Consider the following 19,469-nt stretch of genomic DNA (forward strand, 5'->3'; position numbering starts at 1 on the left):
CTATCTAAGCAAATTTCCCAAGCATATAGCCCCTTGGAAATCGAGGCAATGGCTATCAAAACAGCAGTACAGTGCGCGTCGGACCTGGGACTCCAACGTGCCATCCTTGAGACTGACTCGCTCGTGCTAATGAAGGCTTTGCGTGATGACACAGAGTTCCTATCAGCTGTGTGTTTAGTGCTGGATGAGATCAGAAATAAGGCTAAATTTTTTTATGAATTACACTACTCTCATGTAAAGAGAGAGGGTAATATTGTTGCTCACAAGTTAGCTCGTCATGCTATTTGTGTTTCAGATTTTTTAGTATGGATGGAGGATGCTCCACCACTTTTAATTCCTATTGTATTGATTGACATAGCTAGTTTTACTTAATAATATTAAGTTACGTTCTTCCTCAAAAAAAAAAAAATAAATATATATATATATATTATTTATCATTCAATCCATAAACTCACCTTTTATGCATTATTTTAAATTACAAAAATTTGAATTTAAACAATTGATTAATGACACGACTATTAATATTTAATTATCTTGAAATTTTGCAAATATGAAGAATGCACGAAGATAATATAATCTAACGGTTAATTTGTTAAAATTTGTGTTCAATTAAAAAATATTAAGTGGTATAACATTGCTTAAAATTATATCAGATGTAACTTGAACTTAACTTTATATATATTAAAAAATATTATATATTTTGTGAACCCTTGTACTAAACGTGGTGCCGCATTTGACCTTGTGATACTTCTAGCGACAAGGAAATTTTGTACGTTTATATCCATGATGGAACTATACATAGTTCATATTTGTACTTTAAACAAGGACGTCTGCTCAATGTTTAACTCCTTTTCTGCATTGAGATGAAACTACACATGCTAACTCTTTCATATTTTTATCTAGAAGGTATATCCTATTTCAAATGCACATGGCAGGTCTCTCATAACACATGGAACCAATTAGTGTGTGGATATCACATATTGTAAGAGAAATAACTGTATATAACCAAAGCAAAATATTCATCTTTGTTTTTAACATGAGGTCGTTCTACGGTATCCATTTTATTTTTTTGGGTATGGTACTCAAGAAAATCCTAACCATTAATTTAGTGTTGTTCTGATATTAACGGTTTATTTGATTTTAGGGGATACTAGTTAACAGTAAAGTAAGTTAGTATATATAATTAAAAAGAAATTTTTTTTTTTCACATTCTCTTCGTCATCTAGTTGATTTAATCTCAAATGAAGGATCAAAATCGTTTTGTTATTGTTGAAGGTAAAGATCAAAATGATAACACTTTAATTTCACTACAATTGTTTTGTTTTCCTTTTTTTTTATTACTTTTTTTAGGATTACCCACTTGAAAAGTAGATATATGCAATTTCAACTTTTTTATTTCATATGATTTGTTTATTTTCTTATGAGTATTGTGTATAGGGTGGATGGGTAGGGACAAGGTTTCTCTCTAAACTAGTTTGGAGAGAAATTCTTTAAATTCCTTCTCTTTTTATTGGATGTAAATTTTGAAAATTTAATAATTTTATTGCATGTTCTTTATGTTCTTAATACACATGTCAATTTTTGTTCAAATCGGATGTTATTTACTATTCGATCATTAAACTCATTTTTTATGCATAATTTTATATTACAAAACTTGAAATTTAAACATTTGATTGATAATATAGTTATTGATCTTTGATTTTCTTTAAATTTTGCAAGCATGGAGGACATATAAAAACATATAATCCAATGGTAAGATTTTCAAAATTCACATCTAATAAGAAGATACTGACGGAGTTTGGAGGGTTTCTCTTCAAGTAAGTTGGAAAAAAAAAAACCTTTTCTGGTGGGGAGAAATCCTGAATCTTTTTAATGTATTTTGTGTCATTTTATTGGAATATATGCTATTTGTAAGGGTATATCCTCCTAAAATCGGTTTGATTAACTTGACTCCTAACTCTCTTGGCCTTCTTATTCACGTATCTACCGCCTGAGTTGCACATGTGGGTGCTAGTGTAGCGTCATTGATCGTACTATTGTTTGCTACATACAATGTTGATGAAGAATTTGATGTGTATGAATATATGTGTGCAAATCTATGTATGGTCTTAGGAGAAGTAATGTTGCAAAAGTAACCAATTGTCTCCTTCAAGCCTTTTCTCTCAAGATTTCTGCAACACCTTACTAATTTTAATTTATAATTACTCTCTTGTTGTAGAAAATGTTTTCCTTTCAAGTGCGAAAGAAAGTGAAAATTGGAACCCTCTGTTTGATGGCGAGGGAACTCACTACAACTTTATTTTAAAACATTCTATGACTTTTCGTGAAGTACTTAATTTCTTGGAATTTTTGGGTGTGGGTAAATTTCACTAATAACACCTGAGGTTTGGGATAATACCAACCGGGTTCTAAACATTATAAAATTGACTATTTCAGTCCTTAAACTTAAATGGCATATAGCGCCGTTATTTATTTTTAATCTCTCTCTCAATCCAAATACTCTCTTGTCTCTGTCTTCTCTCTTACTCTCTTGTCCATCCCTCTTCTTACTCACTCATCCCTCTCTTCTCTCTCACGTGGTCTTTGCATTGGTACTGTGGTCCGGGTAAGTGGTGGTTCGTGGATTTTGGTGTGGATCAGCATTGGAGTCCTTATTCTCTCTCTCTCTCTCTCTCTCTCTCTCTCTCTCTCTCTCTCTCTCTCTCTCTCGTGGTTTTGCAATAGTGCCATATGTGGGCTAGTGGTGGTTTGTGATGTGGATCGGCGTCGGAGGGTTTGGGTTTTCTCTTTCGTGGTCTTGTGGCGGTGCCGTGGTGTAGGTTAAGGATGGTTAAGTTTCGATCGGTGGTGATGGGTTTGCTGTGGGAGTGGTTGGTGGTGGAGCACATTTTTTTCTTTAGGTCTATGGATTTGGATGTTTTGATTGATTGGGGTGGTTGGTTAAGTGGATATTTTGATTGATTGGGTTTGGTTTTGGATTAGAATTTTGGGTTGCAAGGTTGATTTTTTTGTCATAGTTATTGATTGCATGTTTTGTGATTTGGGTTTAAATCTTCAAATGAACTTTGATTTGATGTGTTTTCCTCTTCTTTGAGTTTTGCTTGTTGATTCCATTCCCTCTTTTTTCTTTTCATGTTTGTTTACTGAGAAAGTTCTTTGGGTTTTGTTGCAAGATTTTGGTTCTTGCTATGGGTTTGGCTAAATTCTATTATGGGTTTTAGGTGGTGGTGGATTTCTTGCGGGGTGGTTTTGGGTTCCATTGTGATGGTGGTGGTTTTGCTGTAATTTGTTTTTGGGTTTTGTTGGAGTATTTTGGTTTTATTGCTATGAATTTGGTTGAGTTTCGGTATAGGTTTCTTTTGGGTTTTTAGTTGGTTGTGGTGGTGGTTGTGGTGGATTTGAGAGAGAGAGAGAGAGAGAGAGAGAGAGAGAGAGAGAGAGAGAGAGAGAGAGAGAGAGAGAGAGAGAGGGAGTCACAGAGAGGAGCTTGTGAAGAGACAATTTTGAGAGGAGAAAAATTGACGTACGGAGTTAACGGTGTATAGGGACTTAGTTGAGTTTAGGGACCAATTTGGTCAATTTAATTTGAATTATCTTGGACTTGGTTGGTATTAGCTCAACCCTTGGGGTAGTTGGTAGAATTTTACCTATTTAATTTGTAGTGGTTTTGGACCCTCTTGAGATACACTCAATGTGCTGCTGGTTCTTTTTGATTATTTATAGCACAAATTTGTCCTTAAAATATTTGAGCAGTATTTATTTCATACACACAAATTATTTTATACAATTATTTTACACACACCATAAAAGTAACTGAAACCACGATTTGCAACTTGGAAATTGCTTAGTCATAATGTCAATTGGATTATCTGGCAATCCTAATTTTCGAAAGAAAAATACCTTCATCATCAATAATTTCACAAAGAAAGTGGAAGCTAGCGATAATTGTATCTAGCAAACAATAGTACCATCAATAATTTATTTATTTTTTTGATGGATCCATCAATAATTTATTTAGTTTTTTCACAATAAATAAATTTATAACTTCTTATATTAGTCTCTCTGACTCTGATCAAGAGCTATAGTTATTTAAAGCGTTAACACAATATTACATCTATCAAATTTATTACATAATTTTATTAATGCAATTAGATAAAACTTGATTCATTTGTTTTTCCTTCAAACCCATCGCTCATTTGGAGCCTAGGCCTTGTTGGAACTCTACAAGAAGGTAAGTAAGCTGGAGGTCGGCGGATGCTGGTCTCTAAAGTGTCCCCATTCTTTACTATAAAAGCACCAGCCATACCCCAGGTCATATGTCTATCCAAATGACAATGCCAAAACCACACACCTGCCAAATATAATTGATTTTAGCATCCGCAATATATAGACCAACCATAGAATAAGCATAATGAGAACATGAACATTTTTTAATGTCTCCAATCAGTTGCATCATATTTTGTGGCTTGACATAATAATTCTTACACGCATTCATCATTCTTGGAGAATCCCTATTTTGCAAAAATTCCATTTCGATCTTTTTTTCTCTATTCTACCTTATTTATTTATTTGTGACTAGTAGCAAGGGTGTCACTGGTTAGAAGATAGAGAGCTAAGAGTTATCTCTAATTGATACAGTATTATATTAGTTAGAATAATTTTTAAGTAGGCTATTAAAAATTAGTCTTTATTTTAGAAATACGTTTGTATTGTTTAGTCTTGTTATGTGTCTCATGCAATTTGTATTTGCCTTTTTAGTTGTATTTATTATTGTTGGAAGTTGTAATAATTATAAGGATGGTTAGGTTATGACTGTGATTGAAATGTAAGAGTAAAAATCAAGTCTTTTATATTGATTATCTATTAAGTGTTATAATTTAGTTTAGCATAGCTCCCATTTCTTCTTGTATCTAATTCGCTTTCTTTCTCTTCCACCCACTTCAGTAATGTATGTATTTCCTTCTACAGTAATCATAGTAGCAAAATATAGAAAAAACTTACCAGGATTGTTTGCTATAAATCTGAGCGCAAGCCATCCATTCTTAGGAACTTCAAAGGTATTCACTTCGGGTGGGTCAACCAAATTAAACCCTTTTGGGTCAGTTTCATTGTCAAAATTCCCAAGCCCTATTCCAATCACATAGAAGCTATACCCATGCAAATGCATTGGATGAATCCCTGACCCTGCCAGCAAATTAGTACCTTGAAAAACTACCTCAACTGCTTCATTATAATTCAATACCTTCACCTTGGTGCCTAACTCTGTTAATGCAATGCTAGTTGGAAGATCTTCACCTGTAAAGTTAAAAAAAGAAGGGGGATGGTCTGGGAAATCTGTAGTGTAAACCCCACTAATGTTCCTGCATGAAACATTCTAGTTTAGTTTTTTTTTTTTATAAAGTATATAGGCATAAACTATAGTCGGATACTCATGTTAGGTTTAAAAAAGTATTGAGTAAAATCCATTTTCGGTCACTTGAATATAGAATATGTTTGATTTCAATCCCTATATCTTGAAATGTTTGATTTTGGTCTATCAAGTTTTTAAAATGTAACAGCTTAGTCCATTCATCTATTCTCTTCCATTTTTTTGATAGGTAATCAGAAAAATTTTATAAATGATAGAAAAAAAGAGGAATACAATGAGTTCATGATGATGAACAACTAGAAAAAACAAAAAAAGGAACAAACAGCACAACAAACAGAAGGAAGTTAGGAAACTAAACTAAGGGAGGACAAAAACATAGAGAGAGAAGAATAATCAGTAAAACTCCAACACCGAGACCACTCCAAAAGGCTACAATGGCATAAAAGCTCTAACTCATCCAACATTTTCTCTTTGTCCTCAAAGGATGGACAATTTCGTTCCAACCACACAACCCACATTAAGTACCCCGGAACCAAGTTCCAAATGTCCGGGTTATGCTTCTCAAGCCATTGATGCCAGCAAGATAACAAGCCCGCCACTGATCCTGGCATAACCCAAAGAATACCAAAGGCCTAAAGCATAAAAGTCCATAGGAAATGGGTAACAGGACAACGAAGAAGAAGGTTGTTAACTGACTCCCCATGACAATAACACATACAACACCTATTAGCCAAGGGGCAACACTTAAGCATAAGATTATCCAAAGTGAGGGTTCAACCATGTGCAGCGATCACAGAAAGAAAACCACGCGTTTAGGAATCTTTGGTTTCCAAACACCCTTCCAAGGAAACAAAGAATTCGAAGCACCCTGGATCGCATGGTAGTAAGATTGAGTGTCAAACTTACCATCCCCTTTAAGCCGCCAGTAAAAAGTATCTCTCCTATTACCCCGAGGAATACGAGTTTGGATAAGTTGAAGTAGAGAATATGAAGTAGCCAACTCCCAATCTTCAAAGACTCTATAAAACCTTAAATTCCACACTTTAACAGTACCCCCTTTTGGAATCCACAAAACCTCAGAGATACAAGCATCCTTAACCGTTGAACACACATAAAGCTCAAGATAGAGATCTTTTAGAGTATTGTCACCAATCCACCTATCATGCCAAAAGTGGATTTGAATGCCTTCACCCACTGTAAACGACAGATGCTTAGAAAAGCTCTCCCACCCTTCATTAAAGCTTCTCCATAGACCACACCCATAAGACCTCCTACAAACATTAGTCCTCCACCCCCTTTGACCCTCACCATATTTAGTGGAGATAACTCGTCGCCAAAGGTGGATAACTTCATGACCATATCTCCACTGCCATTTCCCTAAAAGAGCTTGATTAAAAGGCACCACACTTCTTATCCCCAAACCACCCATCTCGATGGGTAAACACACCTTGGGAAAAGGTGTGTTTACCCAAGCCACCAAAGGATATTTGAAACACCCCTTAGAAGACCCCTAAAGGAAACTCCTTTGAATACTTTCCAATCTTGCCGCCACAGCTTTAGGAATAGTGAAAAGGGATAAAAAGTACGTTGGGAGACTAGAGAGAGTACTCTTTATAATCATGAGTCTACCACCCTTAGATAAATAGAGACGTTTCCACCCAAAAAGCTTCTTCTCCATCTTCTCCAAAATAGGATTCCAAACTGAAGTTGTCTTAAAAGAAGTTCCCAACAGCATCCCCAAATATTTCATTGGCAAATTGCCCACTCTACAATGGAGAATATTAGCCAGAGCATCTAGATTATTCACCTCCCCAACAAGGGCAATCTCACTTTTCCTTACATTGACCCTTAAACCCGTAAAAACCTGAAAACAAGTCAACACCAACCTTATGGACAATAGCTGTTCCATAGAGGCATCGCAAAATAAGATAGTGTCATCAGCAAATAACAAGTGGGAAATACTCACACCAACAGAGTTCCCAGCTCCCACATGAAAACTCCAAATAAGATTACACTCCTTTGTCTTCTTCAAGAGTCTACTTAAGACCTCCATTCTCAAAAGAAACAAAAGCGGGGATAGTGGGTTCCCTTGTCTCAACCCATGAGAGCTTCCAAAAAAACCTTCAGGGGAACCATTTACCAAGACTGAAAAAAGGACAGACGAAACGCAAGCCTTAGTCCACCCCCTCCATTTCAACCCAAAACCCATCCGGTCCAACAAATAAAACAAAGCCTCCCAGTTATATGATCATAAGCTTTCTCAATATCCAGCTTGCATGCCACACCTAGAATTATGCTCTTCAGCATGCTATCTAGGCATTCATTTGCAATAAGCACTGAATCCAAAATCTGCCTTCCGCCAACAAACAAATTTTGAGTCTCAGAAATGAGCTTATCCAAAACCACCCTCAACCTATTTGCCAGCACCTTGGACAGCAGCTTGTACACACTACCCACCAAACTAATGGGGTGAAAGTCCTTGATGTTAATGGCATTACACTTCTTAGGAATTAAAGTGAGGAACGAAGTATTCATAGACCACTCAAACACAAAGTGTTGATGAAAGCTATCAAAAAAACCCATTACATCCTTTTCCACAACACTCCAACATTTCTGAAAGAATGCCATGGTGAACCCATCAGGACTAGGGGCTTTATCACCCTCCATCTCCCTTAATACATGGATGACTTCCTTCTTCGTGAACTCCTTCTCTAAAAATAACCTCTCATCCTCTTCAATACAATCAAAATCTAATCCATCCATAGTAGGGCGCCCCACCTCGGTTTCCTTGTATAACCCTTGATAAAAGAGAACTATTTGAGAGCGCACATTAGACTCATCCTCATAAAGAACACCATCCACCTCAATCCTTTTAATTTGATTAGCCTTTCTATAAGAGTTTGCTAATCTATGAGAAAATCGAGTGTTATTAGCGCCCTCCTTCCCAAACAATGGCTCGAGACTTTTGCCTCCAGGAAATTTCCTTAAGAGATGCCAATTGAATTATGTCTCCTTTAAATTGAAGACGCCGAATCTATTCCTCATTTGAAAGACCCACTAACTTGTCTCTCGCATCTAAGCCCAACAGCTTAGTCAGCTTGTTCTTCTTTTTAAAAGCCAAATCACCAAACTCCTCCCTGTTCCACTTTTTTAAGTCTACTTTCAGAGCCTTTAATTTTTTAGCCAAGAAAAAACTTGGTGAGCCCTCAAAACTGTATGCATCCCACTATTGCTTAACTCTATCAACAAAACCCTCAGTTTTCAACCACATGTTTTTAAATTTAAAGGCACTTCAACCACGACGAACAACACCAGCTTCCATCAGAAGAGGGCAGTGGTTAGAAAGAATACGATGAAGCACCGGTTGGGATACATTCTCAAAGTGCTCCTCTCAATCAGGAGAAACCAAGGCCTTGTCAATTCTTGACATAGAGGGAAGACCAGAATCTCTAAACCAAGTGAAGGAGCCCCCCTCTAAAGGTAAATCAACTAAAGAATTATTCTCAATGAAATTTGAGATTGCGAACATAGTAAGGCTAAAAGACTCACAACCAAGCCTCTCACTTAGATACCTAACATTGTTAAAATCACCTACTAGACACCATGCCATGGGCCACCTGGCACGCACCTGAGATAACTCCTCCCATAAAATAGGCCGCTGACCATTATCATTAGGCCATACACACCTGTACAAGCCCAAGCAAATTCATCCACCACTCCTCTTAATAATACACTAACAGAAAATTATCCAGCTATAACGTCCAACTTCTCAAAAATCCTCTTATCCCAAATCAGCAAGACCCCACCTGAGGACTGCATGGCATCCAAAACAGCCCAATCAATGTAAGGGCTAACCCATAAACTCCAAACAAAAGCAATGTCGATAAAAGATACTTTCGTTTCTTGAAAACAGACAATATTGCACTTCCATTCCTTTTAGAGATTCTTACAAACCTCTCTCTTCCAAGGATTGTTAAGCCCCCTTACATTCTAAGAAAGAAGTCGTAGAGTCATTTCAAACTACAAACAACCCCCAAATCCGTCGAAGAAGCTCTGCTCCTACTCCTAGAAGAGACACCATCATAATTAACAAAATAAATAAGTCCGTTAAGCTCCCTGAAACCTCGTAACCCTGAGTTTGCAGGTCGCTTAAACACCCCATTGTCATTCACTTTGAGACATTCCTGTTTATATGACTAATGGAATGCAGAGGCACACCATATTTAAGGGACCAAAACTGAACTAGCCTCATATTTAAGGAACTAATATCAAACTGGTCCTATATTTTAAGAAACAGAAGATGCAAGCAAGAAATTGTTGAAAAATAGACGAACAAACTAACTAATTACATTTTAAAAATATGATGGATTAAAATCAAATTTTTTTAAATTGAGACTTCAAATAAATTAAGAATTGTTCAAGGAGATATTATAAGAGAACCATTCATCCATCAATATTTTAGTCGTCATTTGAGTAAAAGCCACCATGCTCTTTTACTATTACAAAGACATCATAGGACATGTAATCATGGAGAGATGTTGTTTTAGTTGAAATGGAGAGTCCATTTTAGGGTTAGGCTTTTATTTTCTAGATATATATACAAATTATCGCATTATTTAAAATTTTAAACGATATGATACTAAAGACACTTTTAGATATATAATATTTTATCTACGATAATAAGGAATAAGGAAAATGCATTGAATCTTCCTACTTCGTTCCTCAAAAGAACAAAATAGACAATATTGTTTATAAAAAATAAATAAAAGAGGGAAAGAGGAAACCTGTAATAAGCAGACAATATATCAATGTCAGGGTTGAACCAACTTATGTTATTCACACCAGCAGCTAAAATATTCTCACCCTTTTCCGCTGTACATGTGGTGTTCCGACATTCAAGGTCGTTCATGGAAAGTGTTATAAAAATTTTGGTAGTTATATTTAGGGGTACATTTATTGGTGCTCCTTGCTTGCTAAGCTTCTTAAACGGGTTGTGAATTTTAAGGCAGATTGTACGTCCTTGTAAAGAGGAAGTGTTTTTGGAAACGAAGGAGATGATGGGATAGTATAGTTGCCTCTATATTGTAGGATTGCAGTGGTGTTGAACTGGTTGAAATCTGAAACTTTGATACTTTGGCTCCAAAATTGTCGAGCAGCCATATAATATTGGCCAACACTTTGATTTGCTGTGAGTAGGAGATCCATTGTTTGTCCGGGGCTTATAGTGATGTAACTAGTTGTTATGGGTTTGGTATAATGCCCATCCATTCCAACAACTGTGAGGTTGTGTTGAGAAATTGCAAAGAAGATATCAGCAGCCACAACTGCATTGACTACACGAAGAAGATAAGTCTTGCCTTGATCAACCATCCAACGGTACGTTGTTTCTACAACATTAAGATTAATGAATTACTAATTCTCCAAAAGTTTAAACTATTAGGAATTTATGAATTTAATAACAATTCTAATAATTCATCTCATGTATGTACCTATACTCCCTCTTAATAAGTAAAGTCAGAGACAAATTCAAACCCATGATACTATGATAAATTAATAATTATCTTAAGAATTTAAACTCTTACGGGGCATTTGGTTCGCTTGATTTTACATCAAGGTGTAATGTTGCGTTTTTGTAATCTTAGATTCATGAAATCACATTACAATAATATAAGATTAAGTTGTTTGGTTTATTAATTACATTTGAATCATAATCCAAAAATTCAACATTCATGTACTTGATTCATAAACATTCTTAGAAACAATTAAAATTATTCTAATAACAAATTAATTGAAAAAAGCCTTAACACCTAAAAACACCAAAATTACCCTTAAAACACATGTTTTAAGACCCAAAATGACCAAATTGCCCCTAAAACCTTAATAATGCACTATAGAAAATGACCAAAATACCCATAAAACCTATAAAACTACCAAATTACCCTAAACCAACGAAACTGAACAAAGTATCCCTAAAAACCTCAAAATGATGAAATAATCCTGAAATCTATCAAATGACCAAAATACCCACAAAATCACTAGAATGACAAAAATACCCCCAAAATCTCTTTAAACAACCAAAAATACCTCAAAACCTCAAGATGACCAAAAATACACTGAAACCTCTAAAATGATCAAAATAACCTTGAAATCTCTAAAATGATTGATATAGCCCCAAAATCTCTTTAAACAATGAAAAATACCTTGAAACCTCTAAAATGACCAGAATTACCCTAAAACCGATAGAATGGGAAAAAAATATCTCCGAAACCTTGAAAATGACCAAAATATGCCAAAAACTCTTAAAACAATTAAAATACCTCTGAAATCACTAAAATGACCAAAATTCCCTCAAATTCTTTCGAATGAGCAAAAAAACCTAAAACGTCAAAATGACCAAAATACCCCCATAATCTTAAAATAACAACAACAAAAAAAATGCCCCCAAAATTTCTAAAATGACCAAAATATATCCAGACCTCTAATTTTGTCATTTTAGAAGGATCAATGGAATTTTGGTTATTTTAGAGGTTCTAGGAGGTATTTTGGTCATTTTAGAGCTTTTGATGGTATTTGGGTCATTCTAGTGGGTTTGAGGGTATTTTGGTCATTTTAGAGATCTCAAGGGTATTTTGGCATTACATTATTTTTAAGAGTATTTTATTAATTTTAGAGGTTTTGGGGGTATTTTGGTCATTTTAGAGGTTTTATGGTTATTCTAGTAATTTTCTAGGTTTATGGGTATTGGCCATAGTGATTTCGAAAGTATTTTGGTCAGTATAAAGGTTTCAAGGTTATTTTGGTCATTTGAGAGGTTTCTCGGTTATTTTGGTCATTTTAAAAGTTTAGGGGTATTTTGGTCATTTTAGATGTTTTGGGGGCTATTTTAGTAATTTTCTAGGTTTAGGGCTATTTTGGTCATTCTAGTGATTACAAGAGTATTTTGGTCACTTGATAGGTTTTGGGTTAGTTTCATCATTTTAGATGTTTTAAGGATATTTTAGTCATTTTGAAGGGTTCACGGTTATTTTGGTCATTTTAGAGGTTTTGGGGGGTATTTTAGAGGTTTCTTGATATTTTAGTCATTCTCATTAGTAAAATAAAAGGTATGGACAATTTTGTCAATTCAATAAATTATTACATCCCCCACCAATTAGTAATGTAAGATTACCCTTATTTAAGAAAGTGATATGATATATTTTATATTCTTAGATTGCCGGAATCTTAGAAAAAACCAAATGAACCAAACTCTTTAATGTCACATTAAGGTCACATCATGGCAAGCCAAACTCCCTTTAGGAAACAATAAATTTAGTTATTTAACCATAATTCTTGCAAAGATTATGACTCAATTTATAATTTTATTAGTGTCAAGTTGTGATTTTTCTATGTTTGTTCTTGTTGGCTTTATTCTGTGCCAATTTGATTGTAATTATTTCAATCATTTACTTGTATTTTTGTATGGGTTAATTGTACTAGGTCTAGTCTACATTTGGTAATGAATTGCCCAAGACATTGTTATTCGCGACTAGCTCGCGACTACATCAACTTGTGAAAGGTCAAGTGAGAAGCACATGCTAAAAGTTTTGTGTCAATGTGTTTCGCAAATAGCTCGCAACTTGACTAACTAGTGAGTAACTCGCAAAATGCTCTGACAATAGGAATTTTGTATGACTCTTCCTGTCCTTTACCCACATATATACCCTCATTACCCACGAAATTGTAAAAAGGATTTCTAAGAGAAAACCCTAAAAATGCCATTTGAGAGTTAGTGATTGTTATCCATCAATCCATATTTCTCTTTGTTTTCTCTACTCTCTTCCCTCTCTAATTTCCACACCATGTTGATTTGTAGCATGTTAGGACTCTTCAAGCTATCTATGATTTAACACTAAGAAAGGAATTTTCTAGTTGATTTCAAGGACAACCAAGCCTCCTCAAGAAAGGGTGGAGATTAGGAATGGTTAAGAACTAAGAATGCATCATACTATTCATTAATCCTTTCTTCACATTACAATCCTCTCTTAGACTCTCATGACTTGCCTTCTAACTACCAAGTAACTAACTAATCAATACCAGGTAACTAACTAACTGCCTAACTGCCAAGGACATCAGCACATGCTCAATACAATCAGCACATGTCAAAATACAATCTCAGCACATGCTCCTAATCCAATACAATTTCTATACAATACAATACAACTATACAATATAATGCAGCTAGCTCTCTATCAATAGCCCCCCACTCTTAAATTAGCTTGCCCACAAGGTTTGGGAACTGCTTGGAAAGAGAATGTAGTGGCTCCCAAGTGGCATCTTTTGCAAAACAACCTTGCCATTGAACCAACAACTCAGTGATGACCCTTGATCGAAGATTGAGCTCCCTTCTATCCAACATAGCTATTGGTTCAAGGTTGAGAACTCCTACATCATTCACAGTTAGTAGAGTAGAATTGGAAGGATATGTTGCCTCAATTGCTTCTTAAGACAAGAAACATGGAAAACTAGATGAATTTTAGACTCAGGATGCAGCTACAACTTGTAAGCAGCAGCTCTAATCCTCTAAAGAACCTGGAAGGGACCATAGAATCAAGGAGACAACTTGTAAGAAGCCCTATGAGCAATGGATTGCTGCTTATATGGCTGCAACCTCAAGTAAACCCAGTCACCAACTTCAAAAACTCTATCTGATCTATGCTGGTCTGCATGTAGTTTCATAGTAGTCTGAGCTTGCATCAAATTGTGCTTAAAAAAAGCAATCAATTCTTGCCTAGAATGCAGCTGCCTATCCACAGCCTCAACCTTAGTGGTACCAGGGATATAATCAAGGAGTTTATGGGGAAGGACTCCATATAAAGCCTCAAAGGGAGTGCATTTAGTTGAGATATGATACTTAGTATTGAACCAATACTCACACAATGGTAACCACTCAACCCATTTAGCTGGTCTATCACTAGTAAAGGACCTAAGGTATTGCTCAAGGCTTTTATTCACCACCTCAGTTTGGCCATCATTCTGAGGGTGAGAGGAGGAAGACATGGCCAATTAAACACCTTGAAACCTCTTAAGCTCAGACTAGAAAAGGGCCACAAGGTAGGATCTTTGTCACTTACAATTGAATTGGGCATACCATGCAATTTGAACACATGTTGAACAAATAGGGTAGCAACCTTAAAGACTGAATACGGGATGACATAAAGTAATAAAGTGGGCATATTTAGTAAGTCTATCCACTACCACAAAAACCACATCCATTCTATGAGATCTTGGAAGACTTTCCACAAAGTCCATGCTTATATTAGACCAAGGCTTACAAGGAATGGGGAGTGGCTGTAACAATCCAGCTGGTCTATAGGTCTCATGCTTCATCAGTTGACAGACAGCACATTCCTTGATGTAATTTTTCAAGTTTGACTTCATACCCTGCCACCAAAAGTCATGTTTCAACCTGTGAAAGGACTTCAAGTACCCAGAATGGCCACCCAGGGAGGTTATCATGAACATAAGACAACACCTTAGGTTCTAAACAACTGGATGGTCCCAAAAAAATCCTCCCTTTATAAAGAATCAGTCCATTATGCAAAGTATAATGCTTAGAAGCAATACCTTGCTTAAGAGCAAACAAAAGCTACTATGACACTTCATCATGGAGATAATTTTGTTGTAATTCCTCAATCCATGTAATGATTGGAAATGAAATGAGAAATAAGTGAGCATTTGGGTTTACCACATCCTTAAATGAGCATCCCAATCTGGACAAGGCATTTGCAACCTTGTTATCTTGACCCTTCTGTTACTCCACTACAAAAGAATCGCCCAAAAGCTTAGAAATCCATTTTTGCTATGTTAGAGTGCTTATTTTCTGATCTAACAAGAATTTCAAACTCTAGTGATTAGTTTTAATGATGATTGGCTTGCCAAGAAGATAAGGTCTCCACCTTTTGACAGCTATAATCAAGGCCAAGAACTCCTTTTCATAAGTAGAGGTGCAAGCTTCTGCCATTCAAGGCTTGGCTGTGAAAGGCTATAGGCCTCTGACCCTGCATCAAAACGGCACCTATACCCACACCTAAGGTGTTGAAAGGTTGAATAAGCCTTAACAGTCCACTTAAAGGAATCCTTTTTGAGCAAATTAGCCAAGGGTGCATCTATGAGACCATAATTTCTAATAAACTTTTAGTAATAACTAGTGAGCCCCAAAAATCCCCTCAAAGCTTTCACACAAGTAGGAGTGGGTCATTGCTGCATAGCCAAGACCTTCTTAGGATCAATTTTGACACCCTCACTTGACACAATGTGCCCCAAATACTCTACTTCAGAGTAGCCAAAGGTACATTTGCTCCTCTTAGCATAAAGTTGGTTTTGAAGCAAAACACTAAGCACGGCCCTCAAGTGATCCAAATGATCTGCTATGGACTTGCTATAGACCAATATATTATCAAAAAAGACCAAAACAAACTTCCTTAAAAAAAGGTTTAAAGATATCATTCATAAAAGCTTGGAAAGTGAAAGGAGCATTTGTGAGACCAAAGGGCAAAACTAAGAATTCATGGTGACCCTTATGAGTCCTAAATGCAGTTTTAGGCATATCCTTAGTTTTTATTCTAATTTTGATGATAATTAAACCATTAATCAAGCTTAGAAAAGATCATAGAGCCACACAATTCATCAAATAATTGATCCACTGCTGGAATGGGGAACTTATCCTTGATAATGACTTGGTTTAGAGCCCTATAACCTACATACATTCACCAAGATTCATCAGCTTTCCTAACTAACAAAACAGGTGATGAAAATGGACTTTGGCTTGGTTTAATAAAGCCAACTTCTAAAAGCTCCCTATCAATTTTTTTAATCTCATTTTTCTGGAAATAGGGATACTTGTAAGGCCTTCCAGACACTAGTTGAGTGCCCTCCTTGAGTGTAATGTTGTGCTCATGACCCTGAGAAGGAGTCAAGCCTTAAGGAACCTCAAACACAACTGCAAATTCTTCCAATAAGGACTCTAGTTCAGGCACAAGCAAGCTAGGTTCAGAGGTGAAGAGTTAGGCTGTGATCTACAACAAAAGGTCTTTCCTAGTAAGTTTCTTGAAGAATAGGTCTGCATCTTGAAGGGAAGAGTGAGATGGACTCAATCCCTTAAGAATCACTGACTTGCCATGCCATCGAAATGCCATAGTGTGCAGATTGAAATCCCACTGTATTAACCCCAATGTTTTGAGCCACTAAGTGCCCAAAACTAAATCACACCCTCCCAAAGGAAGCACATTGAGATCCATACAAAAATGATGACCCTACACTTGAACTTGCAAATCTTGACAAGCACCAAGTGTCCTCAATATGGCCCTATTGGCAATTTTGACATCAAAAGCTAGAGTTGGATCAATTGCCAACTTTAAGCTTGAACACAACCCAGCATCTCTAAAATTATGGATACTGCTAGTGTCAATAAGAATCACCAAGCATTGCCTTTGAATTTTACCTTCAATACTCACTGTGCCTAGGGAAGGGCTGCCTACTAATGCATATAATGTGATCCCAGGTGTCTTGTAACAAGTCTTGACCTTCTAGCAACATCACAAACCCATCTCCATCCAACTCCATTAGTAGTGGACTCTAGGTAGGCAATTCTTGAGAAAAGGGGACTCCTAAAAGAAAAATCCTTGCTCCCTTACATTAGTGTCCACTCTGCCACTTCTCATCACGATGATAACATAGACCCTTCTTCCTCCTTTCCTCCATTTGAGCAGCTGTCAATCTCTGCAGAGGCACCTTGGTTCTTGATTTTGGTGTAGAGATGCTATTTTTAAGCTTAAGAATTCAAAAAATGGATGGTCTTGAACCATCATGAGGAATCTTGCTAGACTTTCTACAACTCCAAAGGTACTCCTCTTGCATCTTGGCAAGCCTAAAAGCTTCATTGAGAGTATTGGGACCCAACATCCTCACTAAAAGCCTCACTTCATCCTTAAGCCCACTGAGGAAACAACTTAGTTTATGAGGCTCAAAACCCTATTAGAAATAGCCTTAAATTGCCCTTTTACAAGCAAGAATAGAAGAGGTCTGCTTCAATCTTGTGAGTGACTCCATTGGATCATCACAAGAAGTAGCACCAAACCTCACATACACTACCTTAACAAATGCCTCCCAATCAGTGAACAAACTAGAGTTTTCAACATCTTGAGACCAAATTAAGGTTCCCCTTCCATGTGATAAGATGCCATCAAAACCTTTTGATGCTTAGGGGTGTTGTAATAAGCAAAGAACTTATTGGACTCGTAAATCCATGAAGTTGAATCTACTTTTGAGAAATAAGGGAACTCTAATCTCAAGAGCTTGGCCCCTTGTACAATAATGGTGTTTTCCACATTTCGAGTCCCTCTCTGATTTTCTTCTTAAACCCGTACCTCTATAACACTCAATCTTTGATCAACCCTCTACATGAACTAAGAAATTACACTCAATTACTGCTTCATCTCGATCAAGGTTAGATCATGCCCTTCAAACTTGGCAGCCAATGCTGCAATCTTCTCACCATTAGTGGTAGCTCTTATTTCTGCCATGGATCAGTAACTGCTTTGATACCAATTGTTAGGACTCTTCAAGATCTCTATGATTTAACACTAAGAAAGAAATTTTATGGTTGATTTCAAGGACAACCAGGCCTCCTCAAGAGAGGGTGGAGATTAGGAATGGTTAAGAACTATTAATGCATCATACTATTCATTAATCCTTGCTTCACATTACAATCCTCTCTTATACTCTGATGCCTTGCCTTCTAACTACCAAGTAAGTAACTAACTAATCAATACCAAGCAACTAACTAACTGTCTAACTACCAAGGACATCAGCACATGCTTAATACAATCAGCACATGTCTAAATACAATCTCAACACATGCTCCTAATATAATACAATTGCTATACATTACAATACAACTATACAATATAATGCAGCTAGCTCTCTATCAGAGCACTTGGAAAAGCATTCGGTCTATACTAATCTTTGTTTTTGCAATTGGCATAATTGTGGGATCCAGAAAGTTAATGAAAATAAGACTCCGTGAAAGGGATTTTGTGTATTCATATACTCCAATTAATTTACTAGTGGATCATTTTAGCTTGTTAGGCCGTGAAAATGTTATTCTACTGTGTTCTCCAATTTTCCCCTTCAATAACACTTCCAGTGTTATCTTGTGTTTGCATCCTTTTCTCCCTACTACCCTTGTTTATATTGCTTATCAATCCTGTATGTCTGTACTTTAGTTGATAGTTTCAATTTATTAATTTGGTAATCATGGAAATTCTGCATTAAATGAGTTTAGCTTAAAATTAATCTAACCACAATTAAAAGTTAGGAGTCTTAATTAGTTCCTAGCAACTAGACTAGGGCACTTTCAATTAGCTTACTTAATTTTAAAGGATGATAATAACATTATTTATCTTACTAGATATAACAATTAGTATGACCCAATTGCTTCTCCCTCAAATCCAAACTCTACAAATGTTCTTTCTCAAAAAAAAAAAAAAAAAAAAAAAAAAAAAACCTACTCTACAAATGTACCTTTGGAGCAATCACACAAATCTCCAGGTTCACCGTTTATGGTGTAAGCAATTGAATGTGGCAAGTCATCACCAGTTCGAATGTCTGCATCTAGCATGGCATTTAAATTTCCACTGTATAACGAACCTGCATTTTCCGTAAACGTAAATAAGGATTATGCTAACCTAGTTAGTATTAATCATTCACCTACTAATTAACATGTGCAAGTATATAGGATAAAGCCCAAAAACTATTTTGGAAAATAAATTATCTTAATAATTTTTATGTACTTGTAGCCACATTTCTAAAAGCATAGCATTTAAAACCAAAACTTATGATAGATTATTAAATTAAATGATAAATTCATTTTAAATTTCTTGAGTATTTGGAAATTGAAATTATAATTGAATTAGTAATTTAACTTCTTGAAATTTTAACCATGAGGTTTCACTTAAAGTAAATTATCCTTATAATTTTAGGGTACTTATAGTAAGTCATGATAAAAACACGCCATACAATTTATACTATATGTTGAAACACTTAGGACAACAATTCTTATATA

General features: G+C 35.9%; 1 pseudogene; it reads right to left on the reverse strand.

Moving 5' to 3' along the window:
• Nucleotides 1-3,954: 3,954 nt before the first annotated feature.
• LOC142617575 (laccase-15-like) overlaps nucleotides 3,955-19,469 on the reverse strand; it is a 45,046-nt pseudogene continuing 29,531 nt past the window's right edge.

The sequence above is a fragment of the Castanea sativa genome, chromosome 11 (assembly GCF_040712315.1).
Source record: "Castanea sativa cultivar Marrone di Chiusa Pesio chromosome 11, ASM4071231v1".
In the NCBI taxonomy this organism is placed as follows: Eukaryota; Viridiplantae; Streptophyta; class Magnoliopsida; order Fagales; family Fagaceae; genus Castanea; species Castanea sativa.